Genomic DNA, 14862 nt, shown 5'->3' with positions numbered 1-14862 from the left:
GGGTATTCTGGGTATTCTGGGTGGTTGCTATGGTGTTGCTAGGCAGTTGCTAGGGTGTTCTGGGTGGTTGCTAGGGTGTTGCTAGGATATTCTGGGTGGTTGCTATGGTGTTGCTAGGGTATTCTGGATGGTTGCTAGGGCGTTGCTAGGCGGTTGCTAGGGTAATCTGAGTGGTTGCTAGGGCATTGCTAGGGTATCCTGGGTGGTTGCTAGGCTGTTGGTAGGGTGTTCTGGGTGGTTGCTAGGGCGTTGCTAGGCAGTTGCTAGGGTGTTCTGGGTAGTTGCTAGGGTTTTGTTAGGGTAATCTGGGTGGTTGCTATGGTGTTACTAGGTGGTTGGTAGTTGTCAAATATGGTTACTGTTGAGTTTGTAGCATTTTATTGGCATGATTTAGCACTTAGCTAATCAATATTAGCATGTAGCTATTCACTGCTAGCATGTGTAGGATGTAGCAAGTCCCGTTTGCTAGCATGAGTCAAAAGAGCCAACCCCCATCTCTATACGATGTTCTGATACAGAGATATAGGTCTTGCAAAACGGTTGCTAGGGTACTCTGTTTGGTTGCTAGGGAGTGGCTTTGCAGCTGCCAATCATGAAGCTCCAAAGTCAATTCGAATGTATAAACCAACCCCCATCTCTATACGATGTTTTGATGCAGAGATATAGGTCTTGCAAAATGGTTGCTAGGGTACTCTGTTTGGTTGCTAGGGAGTGGCTTGGCAGCTGCCAATCATGAAACTCCAAAGGCTGCTTGTCAGTATAAATGATATAAACCAACTCCCATGCCTCTGTGACATTTAGAATGGAAGATATCCCTGTTTGGATTTTGGTTGCTAAGGTGCTCGACAATGGTTGCTAGGGCGTGGCCAGTAAGTGTTGAGGTGATTCAGGATTGGCTGTTTGCTGCCCCGAGTCAAACGAGCCCACCCTCATGTTTCTATGACACTTATATCCTGAGATATCCCTTTGATCTGTTTCAATGGAAGTCTATGGAACTTGTTGCTAAGGAGCTCTAAATGGTTGCTAGGGCGTGGCTTGATAGCTTCACAATGATCCTGAGAGACTGATTGGCCGTCTGAGTATAATGAGCCCGCCCCTTTGTCTCTACGACACTGTGATCCAGAGTTATGTTCAATATAAAAGCGGTTTCTATGGTGTAGGACGGCCCATTTCATGGGCCGTCCTACACCATAGTAAGTCAATGGGGCAACTTTGGGCCGCTCCTGCCCCCCAGGGGTGAAACTTTTACCCCATTGTGTGGTATATTCTTACAGAGCCTGTCAGCCTCTTAAAATGTGGTAAATCACACGTTTCTGCGACATCCTCGTTCCGAGCTACGACTCGTCAAAGTTTGACGCAATGTTAAGTATATGGGATTTTTCGGCCGGTTTTTCGCCCCTGGGGCGAACATCGTACCCCCGATCGCTTATAAAAGTCATAGCACACCATTCCCGAACAGGCCGCACGTTTTGACACCTCATTCATGGGTCTGTGACAAAAACTGCGGGAGGAGTAGCGCGTCAAAAAGTGGCCAGAAGAATAAGAATAAGAACTAGAATGTACATTTCCAGAAGAAAATGTGAAGTGGTGCTTGCAGTGGCAAAACTCGGCACTCAGTTGCTAGGGTGTTGTGGGTGGTTGCTCGGGCGTTGCTAGGGTGTTATGGGTGGTTGCTAGGTGGTTGCTAGGGTGTTCTTGGTGGTTGCTAGGCGGTTGCTTAGGGTATTCTGGGTGGTTAGGGCATTACTAGGTGGTTGCTAGGGTGTTCTGGGTGGTTGCTATGGTGTTGCTAGGCAGTTGCTCGGGTTTTCAGGGTGGTTGATATGGTGTTGCTAGGCGGTTGCTAGGGTGATGCTAGTTGGTTGCTAGGGTGTTCTTGGTGGTTGCTAGGCGGTTGCTAGGGTATTCTGGGTGGTTGTTAGGGCGTTGCTGGGGGTTTATTGGTGGTTGCTATGGTGTTGCTAGGGTATTCTGAGTGGTTGCTAAGGTATTCTGGGTGGTTGCTAGGGTGTTGCTAGGATGTTATGGGTGGTTGCTATGGTGTTGCTAGGCGGTTGCTAGGGTGTTCTGGTTGGTTGTTAGGCGGTTGCTAGGGTATTCAGGGTGGTTGCTATGGTGTTGCTATGCGGTTGCTAGGGTATTCTGGGTGGTTGCTAAGTTGTTTTGGGTGGTTGCTAGGGTGTTAGGGTGGTTGCTAGGGGGTTGCTAGGGTGTTGCTAGGCGGTTGCTAGGGTGTTCTGGGTGGTTGCTATGGTGTTGCTATGCGGTTGCTAGGGTATTCTGGGTGGTTGCTAAGGTGTTCTGGGTGGTTGCTAGGCGGTTGCTAGGGTGTTCTGGGTGGTTGCTAGGGTGTTGCTAGGCGGTTGCTAGGGTGTTCTGAGTGGTTGCTAGGGTTTTGCTAGGTGGTTGCTAGGGTATTCTGGGTGGTTGCTAGGGTGTTGCTAGGCGGTTGCTAGGGTGTTCTGAGTGGTTGCTAGGGTGTTGCTAGGTGGTTGCTAGGGTATTCTGGGTGGTTGCTAGGGTGTTGCTAGGCGGTTGCTAGGGTGTTCTGGGTGGTTGCTAGGGTGTTGCTAGGCGGTTGCTATGGTATTCTGGGTGGTTGCTATGGTGTTGCTAGGTGGTTGGTAGTGTTCACATTTGGTTACTATAGAGTTTTTATAATGTTAATGGCATGATTTAGCACTTAGCTAATCAATATTAGCATGTAGCTATTCACAGCTAGCATGTTTAACATGTTGAAAGTCCTGTGTGCTAGCATGAGTGAAAAGACCCAAACCCCATCTCTATACGATGTTCTGATGCAGAGATGTAGGTCTTGCAAAATGGTTGCTAGGGTACTCTGTTTGGTTGCTAGGGAGTGGCTTGGCAGCTGCCAATGATGAAACTCCAAAGGCTGCTTGTCAGTATGAATTATATAAACCAACCCCCATGTCTATACGATGTTCTGATATAGAGATGTAGGTCTTGCAAAATGGTTGCTAGAGTACTCTGTTTGGTTGCTAGGGAGTGGCTTGGCAGCTGCCAATGATGAAACTCCAAAGGCTGCTTGTCAGTATGAATGATATAAACCAACTCCCATGCCTCTGTGACATTCAGAATGGACACTATTCCTCTTTGGATTTTGGTTGCTAAGGTGCTCGACAATGGTTGCTAGGGCGTGGCTAGGAAGTGTTGAGGTGATTCATGATTGGCTGTTTGCTGCCCCGAGTCAAACGAGACCACCCTCATGTTTCTATGACAATTCAGTCCAGAGATATCCCTTCGATCTCTTTCAATGGAAGTCTATGGGAGTTGTTGCTAAGGTGCTCTAAATGGTTGCTAGGGCGTGGCTTGATAGCTTCACAATGATCCTGAGAGACTGATTGGTCGTCTGAGTAAAATGAGCCCACCCCTTTGTCTCTACGACACTGTGATCCAGAGTTATGTTCAATATAAAAGCGGTTTCTATGGTGTAGGACGGCCCATTTCATGGGCCGTCCTACACCATAGTAAGTCAATGGGGAAACTTTGGGCAGCTCCTGCCCCCCAGGGGTGCAACTTTTACCCCAATGTGTGGTATGTTCTTACAGAGCCTGTCAGCCTCTTCAAATGTGGTAAATTACACGTTTCTGCGACATCCTCGTTCCGAGCTACGACTCGTCAAAGTTTGACGCAATGTTAAGTCTATGGGATTTTTCGGCCGGTTTTTCGCCCCTGGGGCAAACATCGTACCCCCGATCGCTTATAAAAGTCATAGCACACCATTCCCGAACAGGCCGCACGTTTTGACACCTCATTCATGGGTCTGTGACAAAAACTGAGGGAGGAGTAGCGCGTCAAAAAGTGGCCAGAAGAATAAGAATAAGAAGAATAAGAATAAGAACTAGAATGTACATTTCCAGAAGAAAATGTGAAGTGGTGCTTGCAGTGGCAAAACTCGGCACTCGGCACTCGGTTGCTAGGGTGTTGTGGGTGGTTGCTCGGGCGTTGCTAGGGTGTTATGGGTGGTTGCTAGGTGGTTGCTAGGGTGTTCTTGGTGGTTGCTAGGCGGTTGCTAGGGTATTCTGGGTGGTTAGGGCATTACTAGGTGGTTCTGGGTGGTTGCTATGGTGTTGCTAGGCAGTTGCTCGGGTATTCAGGGTGGTTGCTATGGTGTTGCTAGGCGGTTGCTAGGGTGATGCTAGGTGGTTGCTAGGGTGTTCTTGGTGGTTGCTAGGCGGTTGCTAGGGTATTCTGGGTGGTTGTTAGGGCGTTGCTGGGGGTTTATTGGTGGTTGCTATGGTGTTGCTAGGGTATTCTGAGTGGTTGCTAAGGTATTCTGGGTGGTTGCTAGGGTGCTGCTAGGGTGTTATGGGTGGTTGCTATGGTGTTGCTAGGCGGTTGCTAGGGTGTTCTGGTTGGTTGTTAGGCGGTTGCTAGGGTATTCAGGGTGGTTGCTATGGTGTTGCTATGCGGTTGCTAGGGTATTCTGGGTGGTTGCTAAGGTGTTTTGGGTGGTTGCTAGGGTGTCTGGGTGGTTGCTAGGGGGTTGCTAGGGTGTTCTGGTTGGTTGCTAGGGTGTTGCTAGGCGGTTGCTAGGGTGTTCTGGGTGGTTGCTAGGGTGTTGCTAGGCGGTTGCTAGGGTGTTCTGGGGGGTTGCTATGGTGTTGCTATGCGGTTGCTAGGGTATTCTGGGTGGTTGCTAAGGTGTTTTGGGTGGTTGCTAGGCGGTTGCTAGGGTGTTCTGGGTGGTTGCTAGGGTGTTGCTAGGCGGTTACTAGGGTGTTCTGAGTGGTTGCTAGGGTGTTGCTAGGTGGTTGCTAGGGTATTCTGGGTGGTTGCTAGGGTGTTGCTAGGCGGTTGCTAGGGTGTTCTGGGTGGTTGCTAGGGTGTTGCTAGGCGGTTGCTAGGGTATTCTGGGTGGTTGCTATGGTGTTGCTAGGCGGTTGCTAGGGTGTTTTGGGTGGTTGCTAGGGTGTTTTAGGTGGTTGCTATGGTATTCTGGATGGTTGCTATGGTGTTACTAGGTGGTTGGTAGTGTTCACATTTGGTTACTATAGAGTTTTTATAATGTTAATGGCATGATTTAGCACTTAGCTAATCAATATTAGCATGTAGCTATTCACAGCTAGCATGTTTAGCATGTTGAAAGTCCTGTGTGCTAGCATGAGTCAAAAGACCCAAACCCCATCTCTATACGATGTTCTGATGCAGAGATGTAGGTCTTGCAAAATGGTTGCTAGGGTACTCTGTTTGGTTGCTAGGGAGTGGCTTGGCAGCTGCTAATGATGAAACTCCAAAGGCTGCTTGTCAGTATGAATTATATAAACCAACCCCCATCTCTATACGATGTTCTGATATAGAGATGTAGGTCTTGCAAAATGGTTGCTAGAGTACTCTGTTTGGTTGCTAGGGAGTGGCTTGGCAGCTGCCAATCATGAAGCTCCAAAGTCAATGTGAATGTATAAACCAACCCCCATCTCTATACGATGTTTTGATGCAGAGATATAGGTCTTGCAAAATGGTTGCTAGGGTACTCTGTTTGGTTGCTAGGGAGTGGCTTGGCAGCTGCCAATCATGAAACTCCAAAGGCTGCTTGTCAGTATGAATGATATAAACCAACTCCCATGCCTCTGTGACATTCAGAATGGAAGATATCCCTCTTTGGATTTTGGTTGCTAAGGTGCTCAACAATGGTTGCTAGGGCGTGGCTAGGAAGTGTTGAGGTGATTCATGATTGGCTGTTTGCTGCCCCGAGTCAAACGAGACCACCCTCATGTTTCTATGACAATTCAGTCCAGAGATATCCCTTCGATCTCTTTCAATGGAAGTCTATGGGAGTTGTTGCTAAGGTGCTCTAAATGGTTGCTAGGGCGTGGCTTGATAGCTTCACAATGATCCTGAGAGACTGATTGGTTGTCTGAGTAAAATGAGCCCGCCCCTTTGTCTCTACGACACTGTGATCCAGAGTTATGTTCAATATAAAAGCGGTTTCTATGGTGTAGGACGGCCCATTTCATGGGCCGTCCTACACCATAGTAAGTCAATGGGGAAACTTTGGGCAGCTCCTGCCCCCCAGGGGTGCAACTTTTACCCCATTGTGTGGTATGTTCTTACAGAGTCTGTCAGCCTCTTCAAATGTGGTAAATTACACGTTTCTGCGACATCCTCGTTCCGAGCTACGACTCGTCAAAGTTTGACGCAATGTTAAGTCTATGGGATTTTTCGGCCGGTTTTTCGCCCCTGGGGCGAACATCGTACCCCCGATCCCTTATAAAAGTCATAGCACACCATTCCCGAACAGGCCGCACGTTTTGACGCCTCATTCGTGGGTCTGTGATAAAAACTGCGGGAGGAGTAGCGCGTCAAAAAGTGGCCAGAAGAATAAGAAGAATAAGTATAAGAATAATAAGTATGCACAATAACACTAGTGTTGCTTTGCCATAGGCAAGCACCACTAATAATAAGTATGCACAATAACACTAGTGTTGCTTTGCCATAGGCAAGCACCACTAATAAGAATAAGAATAATAAGTATGCACAATAACACTAGTGTTGCTTTGCCGTAGGCAAGGACCACTAATAATAAGTATGCACAATAACACTAGTGTTGCTTTGCCATAGGCAAGCACCACTAATAAGTATGCACAATAACACTAGTGTTGCTTTGCCTATCGCAAGCACCACTAATAATAAGTATGCACAATAACACTAGTGTTTCTTTGCCTATGGCAAGCACCACTAATAAGAATAATTAAGTATGCACAATAACACTAATGTTGCTTTGCCTATGACAAGCACCACTAATAAGTTTAAATAGGATTTCAGTAAGTTGGCTCTTACAAGCCAACTTAATAAGTTTAAATAGGATTTCAGTAAGTTGGCTCTCACAAGCCAACTTAATAAGTTTAAATAGGATTTCTGTAAGTTGGCTCTCACAAGCCAACTTAATAAGTTTAAATAGGATTTCAGTAAGTTGGCTCTCACAAGCCAACTTAATAATAACTAGAATGCACATTTCCAGAAGAAAATGTGAAGTGGTGCTTTGCAGTGGCAAAAGTCCCCACACGGTTGCTAGAGTGTGGTACATGATTGCATACGAACCAACAAACATGTCTGTTTGATGTTTTGGTGCTGAGATATGGCTTATTCATGTGTTCAGGTGGTTGCTAGGTGGTTGCTAGGGTGTTCTGAGTGGTTGCTACACGGTTGCTAGGGTGTTTTGGGTGGTTGCTAGGGTATTCTGGTTGGTTGCTAGGGTGTTGTGGGTGGTTGCTAGGGCGCTGGTATGGTGTTCTGGGTGGTTGCTAGGTGGTTATTGGGGTGTTTAGATTGGTTGCTATGGTGTTGCTAAGCGGTTGCTAGGGTATTATCGGTGGTTGCTAGGGTGTTGCTAGGATGTTCTGGGTGGTTACTGTGAGGTTGCTTGGTGGTTGCTATGGTGTTTCTAAGTGGTTGCTTGGGTGATCTGGGTGGTTGCTAGGGTGTTCTGGGTGGTTGCTATGATGTTGCTAGGTGGTTGCTAGGGTATTCTGTGTAGTTGCTATGATGTTACTAGGTGGTTGCTAGGGTATTCTGGGTGGTTGCTAGGCGGTTCATAGGGTATTCTGGATCGTTGCTAGGTTGTTGCTAGGGTGTTCTAGGGGTTTGCTATGGTGTTGCTAGGCAGTTGCTTGGGTGTTCTGGGTGGTTGCTATGTTGTTGCTAGGCGGTTGCTAGGGTATTCTGGTTGTTGCTAGGTAGTTGCTAGGGTATTCTGGGTGGTTGGTATGGTGTCACTAGGTGGTTGGTAGTTGTCACGGATGGTTACTATTGGAGTTCTTAACACTTTCTTGGCATGATTTAGCACCTACCTAATCGCTATTAGCATGTAGCTATTCACAGCTAATATGTGTAGCATGTTGGAAGCCCTGTTTGCTAGCATGAGTCAAAAGAGCCAAACCCCATCTCTGTACGATGTTCTGATGCAGAGATATAGGTCTTGCAAAATGGTTGCTAGGGAGTGGCTTGGCAGCTGCCAGTCATCAAAGTCCAAAGGTTGCTTGTCAGTATGAATGATATAAACCAACTCCCATGCCTCTGTGACATTCAGAATGGAAGATATCCCTCTATAGATTTTAGTTGCTAAGGTGCTCGACAATGGTTGCTAGGGAGGGACTAGGAAGTGTTGAGGGGATTCATGATTGGCTGTGTGCTGATTGCCCCGAGTCAAACGAGATCACCCTTGTGTTTCTATGACACTTCTATCCGGAGATATTGTTTTAACCTCTTTCAATGGAAGTCTATGGGACTTGTTGCTAAGGTGCTCTAAATGGTTGCTAGGGCGTGGCTTAATAGCTTCACAATGATCCTGAGAGACTGATTGGTCATCTGAGTAAAATGAGCCCGTCCCCTTGTCTCTATGACACTGTGATCCAGAGCTATGTTCAATACAAAATTCCTATGCAATGTGTAGGACCACACCATAGTAAGTCAATGGGGCAACTTTGAGCGGCTCCTGCCCCCCAAGGGTGCAACTTTTACCCCATTTTGAGGTATGTTCTTACAGAGCCTGTCAGCCTCTTCAAATGTGGCAAATCACACGTTTCTTTGAAATCTGATTTCTGAGCTATGACTCGTCAAAGTTTGTTGCAATGTTAAGTCTATGGGATTTTTTTGGGCGCTTTTTTGCCCCTGGGGCAATTACCGTACCCCTGATCTCTTAGAAAAGATGTAGCACACCTCTCCCCAATAAGCCACACGATTTGACGCCTCTCTCAGGGGTCTGTGATGTCAGCATGTATTTTTTATAACATAGTAACAGATAGTTACTATAGAGTTATTATAGAGTTCTTAAAATCTTTATTAACAAGTGCCTTTGGTATGGCCTACGGTTGCTAGGGTGCTGTAATTGGTTGCTAGGGTGAGGCTATGAAGATTTTAGGCCATTACTTATTGGCTGCTTGATAATATAAATCCTCTGAGGGAGAGAGAGAGGGAGAGAGAGAGGGAGAGAAATGCTTGTGGAAGATATCATTGTGTAAGTTGGCTTGTGAGAGCCAACTTACTGAAATCCTATTTAAACTTATTGAAATCCTATTTAAACTTATTATTATTAGTGGTGTTTGCCAAAGGCAAGGCATCACTATTGATATTGTGCATACTTATTATTATTATTCTTATTATTATTTAAATAGGATTTCAGTAAGTTGGCTCTCACAAGCCAACTTAAATAGGATATCAGTAAGTTGGCTCTCACAAGCCAACTTAATAAGTTTAAATAGGATATCAGTAAGTTGCCTCTCACAATCCAACTTAATAATAATAAGTATGCAAGGGAACACTAGTGATGCCTTGCCTTTGGCAAGCACCACTAATAATAAGTTTAAATAGGATTTCAGTAAGTTGGCTTTCTGAAGCCAACTTATTATTAAGTTTAAATAGGATTTCAGTAAGTTGGCTTTCTCAAGCCAACTTAATTTTATCTCCATTCATTTTATAAAAACCCTATTCGTCAATGACAAAAGACTGGAGCTGCATTCCAATCAACAGGGTCCCTATGCAGTGGTATTAAATGCTCTTGACAAAATGCGTTAATTTAGAACACCCTGCCACATTATCAAACATAGACGACACTTGAGTCATGCATATTAGGTGAGTTTAATGTAAGATGACACAATATATTCTGTAAATAAATATAATTACTATAGGTTTATGTGATACGTGTAATACGTCCATGTGAAGTGAGGTATTGATGTTTCATAACTCCCTATGTCATTTGCCGTGCCCATTGAACTGAACTTTCTCTCCGTTTGGATTGGAATCTCTCTTAAGATTTTATAATACCTTGCGAAGTTCTCTTCGCAGGGCACTTACAGTTGAATGGAATGCACGTTGGGTCTAGATGTCAGATTTTTTCAAGTGAATATTTTATCTTTAATTTCTGTACACAAAGATTTTATTTTATTTTATTCATTTATTTATTTCAAGCAAAATAGTGTGACAACAGAAAAGATACACAATAATAACAAATTATACACGTATGCTTGAAAATGGAGTGGGAAGAAGTAAAACTTATTAAACCCCACCCCAATCTATAAAATAATTTATACAAACAAATAAAGGCTGCTTCCTTCAGCAATAATCTCAAAGAGAAAATAATATATATAAAAAAAAAAAGAATAATAATAATAGTAATAATAATACCTCATTTAGAAACAGTGGTTGCACAGGTCAAAACCATACAATCATACCATACATAATAATATACAGATATTTCCACAGGTAACAATGATTATCCACAGGTAACAATGATTATCAAATACCACAATAGTGGACGAAATACCACAAAGGTACATAACAATGATTATCAAATACCAACAATGGTAGATGGAATACCACAAGAGTACATAATGACGAACAACTACCAACAATGGTAGACGGAATACCACAAGGGTAAATAAATAACAACTAATCCAACAATCCACACAACATGAAACAGTCAGACCTCATTGTCATTGTAATGGAACCAGACCTTTCGTATGTAAAGACGTTTGAAATTGTGAATGCCTTGACACTGCTTTAATTCAAGCCCCAGATTATTCCACAAAGTAACCCCACAAACAGACATACAGAAACTCCTCCTGGTGGAACCCGCCATTGGAACCACAAAGTTTCCAAATCCTCTCAAACTGTACGACTGCTCCTTATGAGAAAACATATTTTGAATGTTCACAGGTAATAAATAGTGATACGCTTTGAACATGAACTGTGCATTATATAATTTTACAAGATCCTTCATTTTTAATAGCTTTGATTTGAGAAAGAGAGGATTTGTGTGTTTGAAATAGGCGGCCTTGTGTATAATTCGTATAGCTCTTTTCTGTAGCAAAAAAAGTGACTGTATTACATTTTTGTAATTATTGCCCCATACCTCTACACAGTAGGTTAGATATGGCTGTATTAAAGCACAATACAGGGTATGGAGTGCATTATAATCAAGGATATGCTTAACTCTACTTATTATGGCAAGGCTTTTGGAGACTTTAGTTGTTATATGTCTGATGTGGGCGTTCCAACTTAGCTTGTTGTCTATCGTTACACCCAAAAATTTAATTTCCTGAACATTTTCAATGTGTACTCCATCTATCTCAACCATTTTCTGCGAATCAGCTTGATACTTTCCAAAAAACATCACTTTGGATTTATCTAGGTTTAATGATAATTTATTACTTTCCATCCATTTTTTAAATTTACTTAGTTCTTTGTTTATAACGCTAATCAGTCGCTCCAAACTGTCGTTACTATAGAAAATATTAGTATCATCAGCGTACAATACACATTTAACCAATTGAGAAACATTGAAAATATCATCAATATATAAATTAAATAATTTGGGGCCCAATACTGACCCCTGCGGGACACCACAAGCAATGTCAAGACATCCAGAAGAAAACTCACCCATTTGAACAAACTGTACTCTGTCGCTCAGATAACTTTTCACCCATTTCCCAGCAACTCCCCGTATTCCATATCGTTCTAATTTCTTAAGTAATATATCATGATTAATGGTATCAAAAGCTTTTTTGAAATCTATAAAAATTCCTATTGCATGTTTTTTGTTTATTAGAGCCTTCGATATTTCTTCTGTGGCGTCAATTATGGCCATCGAAGTAGATGTGTTGGGTCTGAACCCATATTGTCCTTCATTAATTAGCTTATGCTTATATGTAAAAATTTCTAACCGTTTGTCAAAAACCTTTTCAAGGATTTTTGAAAACTGGGGAAGGAGAGAAATAGGTCTGTAATTAGTAAAGTGATTCCTATTTCCATTTTTGAACAATGGTATAACCTTAGCAATTTTCATTTTTCTTGGCACACAGCCGTTTTTAAGCGACAGGTTACAGATATGTGTTAGAGGCTTTATGATACTATTAATTGTCTTTTTTATTAGTACCATATCGATGGAGTGACAGTCTTTAGATAACTTGTTTTTGGATTTTTGAACAATATTCATTATTTCACACTCACTGACAGGAGAGAGGAAAATAGTACAGTCAATTCTTTCAATGTTCAACTTCAATTCTTGGTTGGGAATTATAGCTGCTAAATCAGGACCAACATTTACAAAGAAATTATTGAAATCATTTACTAATTTACTCATATCAATGTTTTCTCCATTAGAGTCAACAAAATATTCTGGATAATCCGTTATATTTGATCCTTGCTTAATAACACTATTCAATACTGCCCAGGTTCTTTTTATGTTAGATTTATTAGCAATTAATAGTTTTTCATAATAATGTTTTTTCGCCATTCTCATTATAGCTGTCAATTTATTTTTGTACAGCTTGTATCTGGCCTCAGCTTCTTTGGTTTTCGATTTAACAAACAATTTATAAAGGTTTTTTTTTTTCTTACATGCATTCTGCAGGCCTTTTGAAATCCAAGGGCATTTTAGATTTTTTTTCGGTTTACTAAATATTCTGATGGGACAGTGCTTGTTGTACAGGGAAGTAAATATTTCTATAAAATTATCGTAAGCCACATCAGTCTGCATCTCTCCATAAATAGTATTCCAATCTTGTAACCTTAATTCATCATTAAATAAATTAATAGCTTCCTCAGTTCGCACTCGTCTATAGTTCACATTGCAAGTTTTAATATGTTTAGAAACATTACAGTCATATATAGTAAAGACTGGTAAGTGGTCAGTGATATCACAGATCAATAGACCATTAACTGTTTTGTTTAAAAGGTTGTTAGTAAAGATGTTATCAATTAAAGTTGCACTGTGAGAGGTAATCCTACTAGGCTTTGTGATGGATGGAAATAAGGACATACTATACATCCTATCAACAAATTCACAGGTAGGTTTGTGGTTGTTTGGGTTCAGAAGGTCAATATTGAAGTCCCCACATACAAATAAGGGCTTATTTATATCTTCAGAAAACAATTTCACCATCCATTCATTGAATAAGTCTACACTTGATCCAGGTGACCTATAGACACAGCTTATAATAATATTCTTTTGCACAGAAGGCTACTTACTATTGAAAAATGTATTGTTTTATGGACATACAGTGCAACGCCACCTCCCGTCTTGTTTTGTCTGTTGATGTAGTTGAGGGCATAGTCATTTATTTCAAAGTTGATTCCTTTGTCATCTTTAAACCAAGTTTCAGATATTGCTATGACACTAAAAGGATGAATAAATGACTAAGTAATCACGTATTTCACTGTAATTAGAGTACATACTTCGACTGTTGAAATGGATAATAGACAATTTACCCTTTGTAATCAAGTTAGTATTATACTGTGCATTAGTATAATACTTACAATTAATATTAGCAGAAGAAAAAAATTTATTGTCCGGGTCAATGTCTGTTTCGGTGTCATGATTATTGAAATCTGTATAACTAAACATATTCAGGTCCAACAGTTGGAGTTCATGGATTCTCCTCAATAGTTCAGTATTAATGTCTTTTGGATTGGACATACTGTATAGTTATCATAGTTCAACTGTACGTCAAAAATTACCTTGATGTATTCACGTCGGCATAAGCGTTGACTCTTTGCATTCACTGATACTTGTCCAATTCCTCCAAATGTCTCACGGTGAGGATCTTGGCTTCCTCTGCTGAGCCATTCAACTTAATAAAGATTTTGCAATTGGTAACCCATGTATGTTGGATTTTATGATGTTTCTTGAGGTCTCTTGCTTTCCAGGCTATTTCGGCATTCTTCTTTGTCAAGTGTTCGTTCAAGTAAACATTTGTTCCTTTGAGTTTGCGTCCTTGCTTCAACAATGCTATCTTATTCTTCCTATTGACAAATCGAACGATGACAATGGGCTTGCTGTTGCTCTTCCTGGGTAGAGGGTGGCATGCTTCGATGTGATCCAGGTTTAGCTCCACTCCTTTACTCTGGAGAAAGCTTTCCACCTGTTGCTCCACCGAGCGCGACTCCAGCTCTGGCTCATCCCCATTGTCCCCAACCACAGCGCGTGCATACGAGCGTGGTTTGATCGGTAGACCAGTGATGACCAGGTCGTTCATCCGGGAGTACTGCTCGAGCTCGTTCACCCTCCACTCCAAATCCACAATCCGTTTGTCTTTGACTTCTATTTGGAGCCGTGGCATTTTCACCTCCTCCACTAGGGCCAAGAGGTTTTCCTGCTGCCTCCGGACAGTAGTTACTTCTTCGAACAAAAGATCGATGGACTTTTTTACGTCCTGTTTTCTGATGCGTTTTTCCTCTGCCGACTCATACTGAGAACAAGGCGTTTGAATCAGAATTTGGAATCCGTAAATCATCAGGTAATTAACAACAAACACTCAACGCCGTGAGAACACGCGTGCTTGATTCAGTGTAACGGAAGTCCAGGTGTGAATCAGCCATACTTCTCCTCAAACAATAATCAAGGTGATAGCCTTGAAGTCCTGGATTCAAAAAGAGCTATTGAACATTTCCATCTCTACTTCCTGGAAAAAAATTTTCATCAAAATTAAGACTGTTTGAAAATTTAAAGGTTTGCCTTAATACCTTATATATCATAGAAAAAAAATCCAAGCCTGGTTAAACTTTTCAAAAACAAGTCTCCTAATCCAGTCTCCTAATACAATGTTAAAAAATATTTTATGGTCCGATGTGACTAAGATTTAACTTTTTTTGCCAAAATTGTAGTGATGCACCGATGTGAAAATTGTGGCCGATATCGATAACCAATATTAATATTGCTGTTATGGCCGATATCGATATTTACCGATGACGATATCTCTGTATAGAAAACACATTTGTATGATAATCAAATGAACAGTTATTTTCCAAAACACTTTTTTTTTGTTTTTACTTTTGTCATTTATTTTCAGAAATGGCTGATATTGGGCACCTTTACCTGTGTGCAAAATATGTCATCAGATCTTC

General features: G+C 42.0%; 1 protein-coding gene across 1 annotated transcript in view; it reads left to right on the top strand.

Moving 5' to 3' along the window:
* LOC143739422 (transmembrane protein 272-like) overlaps positions 1–14862 on the top strand; it is a 122481-nt gene that overhangs the window by 69555 nt on the left and 38064 nt on the right. The window lies entirely within an intron of this gene.

This window comes from Siphateles boraxobius, unplaced genomic scaffold, assembly GCF_051911475.1.
Source record: "Siphateles boraxobius isolate OS27281-9 unplaced genomic scaffold, OSU_SipBor_1 16, whole genome shotgun sequence".
Lineage (NCBI taxonomy): Eukaryota > Metazoa > Chordata > Actinopteri > Cypriniformes > Leuciscidae > Siphateles > Siphateles boraxobius.
Note: the sequence above shows the minus strand (reverse complement) of the source record. Positions and strands in the feature narration are given on the sequence as shown.